The 11,845-nt window shown below is 51.6% G+C and overlaps 1 long non-coding RNA gene across 1 annotated transcript; it reads left to right on the top strand.

Annotated features, from left to right (window-relative positions):
• The first annotated feature begins 7,147 nt into the window (after positions 1–7,147).
• LOC116905914 lies at positions 7,148–11,845 on the top strand. The gene is made up of 2 exons (XR_004388577.1): positions 7,148–7,340; positions 11,234–11,845. It is a non-coding gene; the product is annotated as an uncharacterized LOC116905914 (long non-coding RNA).

Below are 11,845 nucleotides of genomic sequence, written 5' to 3'. Positions count from 1 at the left end.
CTGAGCCATCTCTCTACCCCCCCTGAGCCATCTCTCTACCCTCCCCCCCTGAGCCATCTCTCTACCCTTGCCCCCCCCACTGAGCCATCTCTCTACCCTCCCCCCACTGGGCCATCTCTACCCTTGCCCCCCACTGAGCCATCTCTCTACCCTCCCCCCAACCACTGAGCCGTCTCTTTACACTCCCACCCCCTCCACACACACTTTTTTTTGAGACAGGGTTTCATTGTTTAGCCCTGGAACTCTCCTTGTAGACCAAGCTGGCCTTGAACTCACAGAGATCTACTTGTTTCTGTCTCCCAAGTGTATTAGAAGTAAAGGTCTGTGTCACCAGCCCAGCGTAGTGATGTTTTCATTTCCCAAGTCATAGGACAGTCCAGGGGGGCGGAATGTTTGTCTCTTCCCGTCGCCTAAGGACACGGCGGTGTCTTGGCACCTAGCTGGAACACCTACCACATACAGTGTTGTATCACATTATCCCGGCAAAAGTTCATCTTTAATGTTCAGGCCGCAGACCCACATACCAGGCACTGCCCACAGACCCCACTTGCCTGCCCCGCCCCTCGCAGGCCCCGCCCCCTTCTCGCACGGCCCCGCCTCCTGCTGTGGAAGAGGAGTCAGTACTCTTAACTGCTGGGCCATCTCTCCAGCCCTGTTTTAGTTTTTGTGAGACAGGGTTTCACTGGGTGGCCAAGTTGACCTTGAACTCACAGCAATTCCCCTGCTTCAGCTTCCTGAGTTTGGGGATTACAAGTGTGAGCTACTAGACATGGTTCAGTCCGGCTCATTTGTCTGTTGGTTTGTTTTTGAGACATGGTGTTACTTTGTATCTCTGGCTGTTCTAGAACTCTTTATGTAAACCAGGCCTGTCTCTACACCCCAGGGCTGGGCTTAAAGACCTGTGAGGACTACAGTTTGCCCAAATACCCTTTTCCCTCCGAGGAGCCCCTCCTAGACTGTTTCTTCCTGATGTACCTCTGGGAGGTAGTAGCTTTCTGAAGAGCCTTGATGTTTTATGGTGACAGAGGTGAACACCTTATGTACTGTACACAACCATACCTGCCTTCTAGGTGCTAGGTGGGCGCTAGGAAGCCCTCTTCTTAGGTCGTTCTGTGTTCAGTTCTTCTTCATGTGTTCAGCCTTCAGCCCTGCAGGCACCCAGGAGTCACGTAAATGTGCACCTGGGGAAGGCCAGGCCAGGCCAGAGGGGACCAGGAAAGCTCCCTGGAGGCATAGTTATCCTGCTTGGTGAGCAAGCTAAGCTGGGAGGACAGCATTCCAGATGCAGAGCACGGCTGTCTCTGACTGGAGGGAGAAGTGCAGAGGGCTGGACTTGGGCCGCTTTTGCCTGCAGGCAGAGTGCACTGTGCAGACACAGGCCAGTGTGTTTCTTGGTCAGTCGGGTGAAAAGGTGGGTTGCCATGTCAACACAGCCGTCGCCTGCACCTTGAAGCACTGTAAACTTGGGTGTCGCACACTCAAAGCCTGGGAGCCTGTGGGAACCCAGTGGGGCTGGCAGGACACACCTCACTACGAGGGTCATGGAGGAAACAAAGGCCAGCATCTAGCAGGATGTGGAGGGGACCCAGAGGGGTTGCAGGGTGGTAGCCAGGAGAGGGGCTGGTTCGAGTCAGGCGGCAAATTTCCGTAGCAGGGAGCCTTCGGAGGGCATATGGCTGGAGGAGTGGGGAGCAGTGTCAGCGGTGGGTCCCGAACTGGCAGACCCAGCGGAGTCCTGGAGTCCAGGCAGCCCAAGGCCTGGCACCCTCCCAGGGCCTGGCGGTCCCGCGATTCCTTCCTCTACCGCTAGAGGGCAGTGCTGGCCGCTGCTCTGCTGCACAGACAGGGATACAAAGCCTCACGCTCTGGTCCCAGCCAGGGCTGCGGGACAATGTAACCCCCTGCACGCTCCCCGTGGCCTCGCGAGTCGAATGGGCCGGCTGGACGCCCCTCCTTGCCCTGCGCCCTTGCCACACGTCTCGTGGATCACACGAGAAAGTGAAGACGCGAGGATGCGGGCCGGTTGGGTTTTGGGCGACTGCTCTCGACTCCAGCCTGACGTGCAGGGGCCGCTGTATCACTAGGACTAGTCTGAATTGTGTGACCTGGGCTGGGCCTGACCCCACCCCGGCTCAGTTTATCCTGCTTTACTTCACTGCCTGCTCCCGCCATTCCTGAGTTGGCAGCTGGACTAGCACTCTGTAAATAAGATAGGTCGCACCAAAGACGCGGAGGTTATAGGTGCAAAGCTGGCTCTGAGCCCAGGCTGCCGGTCACAGTCCGGAGGGGGACTGACTCCTGAGGGAAGGTGAGCTCTAGGACCAGCAATGCTGTCAAAGTCAAAGATTCCCGCAGGAATCCAGGACTAGGTGCTGGGAAGGTCAAGGGGCGAACTGACTTTCTCCTCCCAGCCTTCCTGATCCTACCATCTTCCTGGCCCCCAAGGCAACCAGAGCTTACTGGTTAGTCTCTTCTGGTAGGAACCTCATAGGTCCGGGCTGGGCCATTTCTATTTCTGTTCCCAAAAGCCAGGCTGCGCCCTCTGTGGGCCTTTCTGACACAGCCTAAGAGGGAGGAATCACCATTTCCGGCTTCCAGCCCTGCTCTCTCACCCTCTACCCATTTCCTGTTCCCTCTCCACCTGGCCCTAGCTCCTCAGAGTCAGCCCCACCTACTTCCATGATTAACTCCCCACTTAGTCATCCTGGTTTATGGGGCAGTTTCTACCCTCTTGGCTGGACAGGTAGGCTCCACCCTCTGGGCTGACCACCTAGGCACCGTGCTTGGGTGGTGCGCCAGGGTGGGGGGTGGGGTGGGGGGTAGGGGTGTGTAATGGGTACTCCTTTTGCCAAGCCACTCCAGAGGTGAAGCCATGCTCACTTCTGGGGAAGAGAACACCAGGCAGAGGGAATAGCACCTATAAAGGACCTGAAACCCTAAGGTTCTAGGGAGGTGGGGTAGAGGTTTTGGTTTGAAAAGTGGGGTGGGGACAGCTTAGAAAAAAAGAGGGGTCACATCTGACTTTGGCTGTGGCAGGTATATTTGGGAGTTTCTGGAAGAACAGGACCAGTAGAACGTATTATATTTAATATTTAGTATATTATATTCAATTGTGTTTATATCTAATTATATATCATATGCATAATTACAATAGACTGCTAGGTTTGAGGTGAGAGGCCTGAACACCATTGCCATCTGCATTCTGGAGAGCAGGAGAACAGGGTCTCTGAGGGGCTCGGTCTAAGCAGCAGGCGCCTCCCACTGCATTCCCACAGCCCGAGGTAAAGACACGCACACTTCCTGGAGTCTCCAGTTGAGTGGACACTGACCCAATGAAGTGAGCAGTGCTGTGTACGTGTCTGTCATCGCAGCATTCAGAGATACTGAGACAGGAGGATCGGAGCAGGCAGTTAAGACCGGCATGGGCTAGAATGTGAGACCACCTCAAAAACAAACAAACCAATCAAACAAGCTTGCCAAAGAAACCAGGGGACACTGGCTCGGAAGAGTAGAACTTGCACACGCCGGCTGGCTTTCTCCCATTTTTTTTCTTATGCTCTCTTGTCCCCAAGACAGAGTCTCTCTATGTGATCCTAGCTGTCCTAGGACTCCTTGTGGAGATCAGGATGGCCTCGACTTGACAGAGATCTGCCTGGTGCTGTTTCCAAAGTCTGTCTCCAAAGTGCTGGGGTTAAAGACACAAAACAGCACACGTGTCATCTCCCACTCTTACTCCGCCGAGGCCCCAGCCTCTGGACACTGCTGCACAGATCCAGCTCCTGACCCACAAGTCAGTTGGCATCTGGAATAGCCTCTCCGGCAGACGCGACATTTGCCTTACCAATGGCCTAGGCATCTCTTAACCCAGTCAAACTGACAAGAGCAGCCCTCGGCATTTTCAGGCTGCTGGAGGTTGTGCGCTGGCCCTGAAGGGTGTGGTCAGGGCATTGACACCACTGGCTTTATCCAGAGGCTCTTCCTCTTCTAGACCATCTCCATGCCCACATGGCTAGAGTCCTCGATACAGGTCGGAGAAAAGCAATGATGTTACTTGGAAGTTTGGGGTGACAGCCCATCTCCCTGGCCAGGCACGGAAGAGCCTAGGCCACCATCTCCGTCTACCTCGTGTCTTGTGGTGGGCAGTTATGATGGAAGGAACCACAGCTTTGAGAAAGTCTAGACCCCAGTGGGGTGATTCAGAGCTTACATTAGTAAAAGCCTTTCCTTCCTGGGACAGAGTGACGCTTACAGGGTGCTTGTGTGATACCATTCCTGGGGAGATTTGAACATGTATCCACTCACGCTAGAAAGGAAACCAATTGCAAGGATACCACCTAAGTCCCACTTGGGGAACCAGTGAGTTTACTGGGTCACTTATAGGAGTGTGAGGGACCCAGAGGAAGCTGCATCACCAAGGTACCCCAATGTCGGTGACGACTCAAGAGAGCTGGAAAGCTGGAGCTCCCTGAGCCAGCTGCAGGCAGCAGCGCCACAGGTCTGAGAGTCTCTCCTCCTCGGCAACCCTTACTGCTTACATAAAAACATCAGGGAGAGGGAGGCTTTGTGAACCTGGTATGTTTCAGGACAACCTAAGGCTTCTGAGTTGTTTGTTCTTGAGTCTTTTTTGTTTTGTTTTGTTTTCTGTTTTTTCGAGACAGTTTCTCTGGGTAGCCCTGGCTGTCCTGGAACTCACTCTGTAGACCAGGCTGGCCTTGAACTCAGAGATCTGCTTGCCTCTGCCTCCCAAATGCTAGGGTCAAAAGTGTGCACCACCACAGTCCTGCCTACTTGTTGACTCTTAAGGGGCGTCCTCCTGGATGGAATGTTTCTGCTCACAGGAAGTTGCAGGCCAACAGTGTTGCCCTGTCCTTCCTTCTAATCTCAGTCTCCTTGTAAAGTGGCCCAACCATCATGACCTAGCACACGGGTAGATAAGGTCAATGAGACAGCGCTTTGTCAACAGGCCCTGCCTCTTTAAACACTTAACCATACCAGTAACTGCTGACTACGTGTGTGGTTCTTTCAGAGGACTTCGGTGCCATTAGGCATACATTGGAAGTGGCACAGCTATGTCAGAGAGCACTGTATTTAGTCCCATGAGGACCCTCCTTACTGATTGCTCCTGTAGTCACCACACCAGTTTCTGTTCTCCCTAGCTATGAAGAGTCCACTCACTCCAATCCTGGCTGCCCTCTACTGATACTTGTTTCCCTGGGGGCGGCCATTCTAACTGGGGTGAGATGAACTCTTTTTTTTTTTTTTTTAAGATTTATTTCTTATATATAAGTACACTGTAGCTGTCTTCAGACACACCAGAAGAGGGCATCAGATCTCATTACAGATGGCTGTGAGCCACCATGTGGTTGCTGGGATTTGAACTCAGAACCTCTGGAAGAGCAGTCAGTGCTCTTAACCACTAAGCTGAGATGAACTCTTGAAGCAGCTTTCATTTTCATGTTCCTGATGGGCAAAGATGTTGGATACTTTTCAAATATTTATTGAAATGGGTTTACATTTCCTTTTTGGAGAACTGAATGTTTGGTGCTCAAATATTTATTGGAATGGATTTATATTTAATCTTGGGAGTTTGGTATTTGAGTCTAACAACTGGGTGACTCATTTGGTGTTTAGTTATTATATAGTTCTTTATAGATTCTTGATATTAATCCACTCCACTATTGGAACTATTATGTATATATATGTATATATACATATATATGTATATGTGTATATATACATATGTATATGTGTGTGTATATATATATATATATATATATATATATATATATATACACACACACACACACATCTCATATATTGGAGATATAGCCAAAGACTTCAGTCCCTGTCTGTAGGCTGTGATTGAATATATATATATATTCATATATATATCTGGACTCATTTCCCTGCACCCACATTGGTGACTCACCCATATCTGTACTCCAGATTCAGAACTTAACTCTGTATTCTGACCTCTGTGGGCACTGGCACACACTTGGTGCACATCCATACATGCAGGAAAACAATCATACGCATGAAATAAAGATAAATGTTAAAATAAAACTGCGGTCATAGCGATGCTGTTACTGGGGTAACCTCTGTGGTCGCAAGGCCATGCCCATGGGGACCCAGTAGGGCCCTCACAACGTCCTCTAGGGCAAGATTCTGTGTCTCCACTGGGCAGATGAGGAAATGTCTGCAGGTTCTGCTCTTGCCTGTGGCTGTGCCATACCCTGATGTAATGAGCCACCTGTTGGGGACACAGGGCACCGTTGTCATTATGCTGGGAGAGCAAGGTTGTCACAGCCATTTCCCTTACAAGCAAAGAGTGCTTCTCCAACTGGTCAAGTCAAAAAAGGATTTACAGAGTTCATTAAATGGAAGAGGCTGGGTGATCAGGCATGGCTGGATCCAGAAGTCCTGCAAAGACAGAAAGAGAGGCCACGGGCCTGGCCCACACTAAGGCGGGAATACAGGCTAAACAGCAAAAATCCATCTGCTTGGCACTTGGCTGACACCTGCATTCTGTTAACTCTGCCAGAGATGTGAAACAAGAAATTCTGGCTCGAGTGTTTGAGGATTTCTTTTTACCTATGTGTCTGTGTGTGTGTGTACACACGTGAGTGCGGGTGCCGGCAGAACTCAGCAGAGGACGTTAGATTCCCTGAGACTAGAATTCCCAGCATGGGTGCTGGGACCCAAACTTGGGTTCTCAGCAAAAGCATCAAGTGATCTTAACGGATGAGCTGTCTCCCTACTCCAGGACTCAATTCTTTCAGGAAACATTAATGGACCGCCACAGTGAACATGACATATGTAACTTGACACGAGAGCCAGCATATAACTGGGATAGGATGGCTACCTACAAAAGGAATGGTGGGGTATGAGACTCTGGGATCAATCCCAAGCACTGTAAAGAAATGTTGGCCTTTCTGGGCCCTGTCAGGGCCTTCTGAGGATCCCCTCCCCCTTCGCTTCCCCGATGATGACTTCCCACTTGGCCTGTCCACAGTCCCCACCTGGCTGATACAGGCTGGCCAAACTCTGCTCACTTTTGGCCTGGCCGCCAGGCTAAACAAGAGCTTGCCCATTTATGGACTGCTGGCACAGCTGCTTGTCTTATTGGCTAGTGTGTGAGCTGCCTATTCATACCGGAGCACTGTCCTGGTTGATCCGGCTGGGTCACAGCAGCTTTGCTACATTGTATCAGACAATCCTCTTCTAGTAAGTTAGGTTCCTCGCTTTGAGGCTTGAGAGACCCGTGGGATACACCAGGAGGAGGAAGAGAGAGCTGGAGTCTCTCTGATCAGAGGAAGGCCAGAGTTTACCTTAAAGACCAGGTAAGTTTTGGTTTAGCCAGGTTGAGGGAAAGATAGGACCTGGGTGGGGTGGGGACAACCATGGGAGGACCTACGCATACTGACTCGCAGGCTCCTGTGACTTTCAAACCCTGGTTCTGCTGGTTCTGTCCCTGGGAATACTTCTTGATCTCCAAGAATCTCCCTGACTCATATTACAGATATGTGGCCAGCCTTCAGACACGTGCAGTCACCTGGCCCAAGCCGGTGAGTGGCTGGCCATGCAGAACCCAGCAAGTCCGGCAGCAGCTCCTCTATGGGGCTGCCATTGCCTGAACCTCTGAACCTACATGGTGCTCTCCTAGGCTGTCCCCCTGCCACAGTGTCAGGCTCCATGGGCCGGACCTGGTGCTCCAGTCCTGGAACACGTCCGGGTAGTCGGTGAATGGACTCTTCCAGCCCCATCTCTTCCCACTGAGATGACCATGGAAACTAATGACACCGTTGCAGATGTAACTCAGTGGTAAAGTGCTTTCTTCCATGCTGGAGGCCCTAGGCTCAGTCCTTAGCACTGCATAAACAGGGATGTCTGCCTGTAATCCCAGCACTTGGGAAATAGAGGCAGCAGGGTAACCATAAGTTCCAGGTCGTCCTATTCAATACATAGTAAGAGGCCAGCCTAGGAGATGTGTAAGACCACGTCTTATAACAAAGAGAGTGAGTGGCCCATTCCGCCCTCCCCCCACTTCCCAGAGGTAGTTTACACGCACTTAGCTCTTGATAGAGATGTGAGAGCCACCACTGGTGAGGACGCTCATGGTCCTGTAAACAACGTGGTAAAACTCACACACACACACACACACACACACACACAAGGTGTGGGGGTTGGAGAGAGGGCTCAGTCCTTAAGAGCACTGTCTGCTTTTCCAGAGGACTCAGGATTGATTTCCAGCGCCCACAAGCATCTGGAACTCCAGTCCCAGAGGATGTAACACCCTCTCCTGGCTTCCTCACACTCTGCACACATGCGGTATGCACACACACACACACACACGCACACAGGCAAACACCCACATATAAGTAAAAATCAAAGGAAAAACAGGAAGTAGAAGGGGGTGAGGTGGGAAGGGGAGGGATGGCTGGGACTAGGAGGGGTCAAGGAAGGTCTTAGAATGAGTATGACTACCAGTGGAAGGGGAAGCCGTGGGTCCTGCTAAGACTGAACCACAAGTGAACAAGGTTGTGGGGGGGGGGCGGGAAGGGGGGGAGGGAGGGGGAAACACCAAAAAAGGGGGGGGGGGGGAGGGATTAGGGGGGTGTTTGCCCGGAAACCGGGAAAGGGAATAATACTCGAAATATAAATAAGAAAAAATAAAAAAAGTAAAAAAAAAAAAAAAAAATAAAAATTTATTTTTATAAATAAAATAAAAAAAAAAAAAACCTTTTTTTTTTTTTTTTTTTTTTTTAAAAGAAAAAATTAAAAAAAAAAAAATTCAGGATTCGGACCCAAGCTCCGAAAAAAAAAACCAAAAAAAAAAAAAAAAAAAAAAAGAATGAGTATGACTGAAATATATTACGTATCAAGATGTCACAACACACCTCTTGTCATCTGCGAATTGTACTAATAAAACACTAAAAGCTAAACTATCAGAATGAATGCACATATCACCACCTGCACCTGTGCCCTCCTAGGCACCCATGCCCAACCCCCACATGAGGCGGTGCCTGTGTCCCCGGCTGAGCCTCCTTCTCTCCAGGCAAGCATCACCCCTGCTAGTCTTCCTGGCATCATTCTGGAAGGTTTCCACAGGACCGGCCACACTCGCCCTCCAGTAACAGTCGTTTACAGCAGCCCTTCAAGGCTGCCAATGGCTGTGAAGGTTTCTCAGAAGAGAAGGACAGACATCTGTGCAGGGCAGAGGGGACATGATGCTCACACTGGGGCATGGTTGTGTTGGCTCACGGGCCTGTGTGCACGGCCTCCCACTCTTGGGCTCATTCAGACCTGCCCAAGCCTGAAGCTCTCGCTCTCCCTCTGTGCTCTCTGACTCTTTCCCTTCCTCTACTCCCTCAGAAATGTCCCCAAGTCCTCTACTTGGCTGGTGCCTGAACCCTGTTCAAATGAAGTCCTTACTTCACCCAACCTTGGCGAAGGACTGTGACCTGTGTGGCAATGCTTCTGTCTTGGCTGCCTGCCACCACTGGTCCCCACTGACCACACTTCCTCCTTAGGCCATTTTAGCATCCGTCCAGGATCCCTACACCTGTTTCGGCTTCCCCTTCGATGGAAGCACTGGGCTCTGACCTTAGATTTCCTCACTTCTCTCTGACGTCACCTTTGTGTGGTATGCCACAGCATGGGTGGAGGTCAGGGGATATCCCAATTGAGTCAGTTTTCCTCCTCCACCATATCCTGGGGGTCCCAGGATTTGAACTCCAGTCTTCAGGCTTGGCTGCAAACATGTTTACTGGGTGAGCCATCCGTCTTCCTGGTCCTTAAGCAGGAAGTACCCATAATCCCAGCTGTCCATCAGCTAGACCTCCCCCTGTTGCTACGGATAAAGCTTTTTCCAGCTCCTATATTGGCTCCTCTCCAGCTTCCAGGTACTGCGCCTGAGACTCCGGGAATCTTGGGCCTCTCTCCTCACACACTGCATAAGATCTAAGCAAGACGTGACCCCTCAGCTGTCATCTGCGGCAGCCTCAGCTGTTCCTGCCCGATCCCCTGCAGTTTATCCTCGGCAGCCACAGGGAGCTGAGAGAATGATGGGCCACATGGCTTCTCTGCTCGCTTGCAGCGGTCCTCAGTTTCTAATCCCTTCTCCACTCCTTCCCTCTGGCCTCACTCAGCAGCCCGGCTGCCTGTGTATTCACAGAAGCTTTGAGCCTGGCAGTGGACACGCTCTTCATGAGAAAGTGTGCCTTGGGTCAGGTCTCAGCAAACACACAGCGAGGTCAAAGGTCAACTCTATGACCCCCCCCCCCGTTAGTAAGATTTTTCTGCTTCATCCTCTCAACCCTCCAACCTAGGGCTCTCCTCAGCCTCTCTGGAAATCATGGTGTCTTCCTGTCTGTCCTCCACTTCTCGTATCTGTCTGACCTTCTAAAGAGGAAGATGCCCCTTCGTGACTACACAGTAACCTGGGCATCCTTGAAGGACAGCAATGACATGGCTGAAGCAGGTTGGGGTGCGGGTTACGGTTGGTCTTGGCACAATCACAGTCTGGCTGTGGTGCCCCCCGTGCGGGCAGGGATGTTCGCAGCACTGGAATCCTTCATGCCAGGGCCTGGGGCATAGCTTGTCCGGCAAGCCTGCCACCCAGAGCAGCGGGCAGGCCTTGAGGATGGGTAATGTCTGGCCTCTCTGCCTGCTGAGCGCAGCACTCTGAAGGAACAGAGGTATAAGGATAGTTCTGGGCTGGGAGGAGAGGAGGGGAGAGGGAGGGCGACAGAAGGGCAGGACTTCTGTCATGTCCTCTTCAGAGAAAGCATTAACCTATCGCCGGGGTCAGGAGTCTCCTGATCTTCCTGCCTCTCAACACAGTCTCCCTGGGGACTTGGTTTCCAACACGTAAGCCCCAAGGGATGTGTTCAAGCCACGGCAGTGACCTTGGGGACAAGGCAAGCTGCCCAGGGTGGGACTGTTCGGTGCTACAATGAAGAAAGCCACCTGCTACCATGGGACAGGGAACAGAGTCTGAAACAGCTAGGGCTTTCAAATTTATCAGCCCACTCGCCTTGTCTCTCTCCTTCCCAGGGGCTCAGGATGGCCTTGAACTCTTAGCAATCCACCTGTCTCAGCTGGTTGAATGCTGGTCATGTGTCACCCCATTGGCCTACCTGCTGTCTCTCTCAGGGAGCCAGCGTTATTTTTTGCTTGTAGGCTTGAATAGCTCACAGACAGAATAACTTCCTCCCCTCCACCCACACCTCAGGTCTGCAGCACACATCCATGCTCCTGCCTCGGCAGGCATGGCGCAGTAGGCCTGACCTCTGAGCCTCTCCCACCGATCGCTAGCACAGCTTCCCCCCTCGCGCTCTTCAGCAGCTCGTCTGGACTTTTTGGCTAAGTGCCTGTGTACACACTGCTTCTGAGCAGGTGAGAAGTGGGATCAGGGGTCTCTAGAGCCTTCTGGGAACCCCAGCTAGGAGAGGAAGTCAGAGGCTTGGCTTCAGAGACTCCAAGTGCCCTCACGGCCTTGTAACCTGTGCCCTTTCGCCCTCATTTCATAACCGCTGTAGGAAGAGCTGTCTCACCTAAGCTGTGCAAAAGTAGAATCAGGTAAGGAGTCACATGAGGAGCTGCAGGAAGCCCTCTCTCCACACCTCTCTAGGGTGGAGGAGGAGCTGGGGCTCCCAAAGGCCATTTGCTTTGGCACACTTCCCATCATAGTAGACATCAGAAGACAATGGCTTGAAGAAACCAGAGAAAGGGGTTGGGGATTTAGTTCAGTGGTAGAGTGCTTGCCTAGCAAGCGCAAGGCTCTGGGTTCATTCCCCAGCTCCAAAAAAAAAAAAAAAAAAAAAAAAAAAAAAAAAACAAAAAA

The sequence above is a fragment of the Rattus rattus genome, chromosome 7 (assembly GCF_011064425.1).
Source record: "Rattus rattus isolate New Zealand chromosome 7, Rrattus_CSIRO_v1, whole genome shotgun sequence".
Lineage (NCBI taxonomy): Eukaryota > Metazoa > Chordata > Mammalia > Rodentia > Muridae > Rattus > Rattus rattus.
The sequence above is the reverse complement of the archived record's forward strand: the minus strand, read 5'-3'. Positions and strand labels throughout refer to the sequence as shown.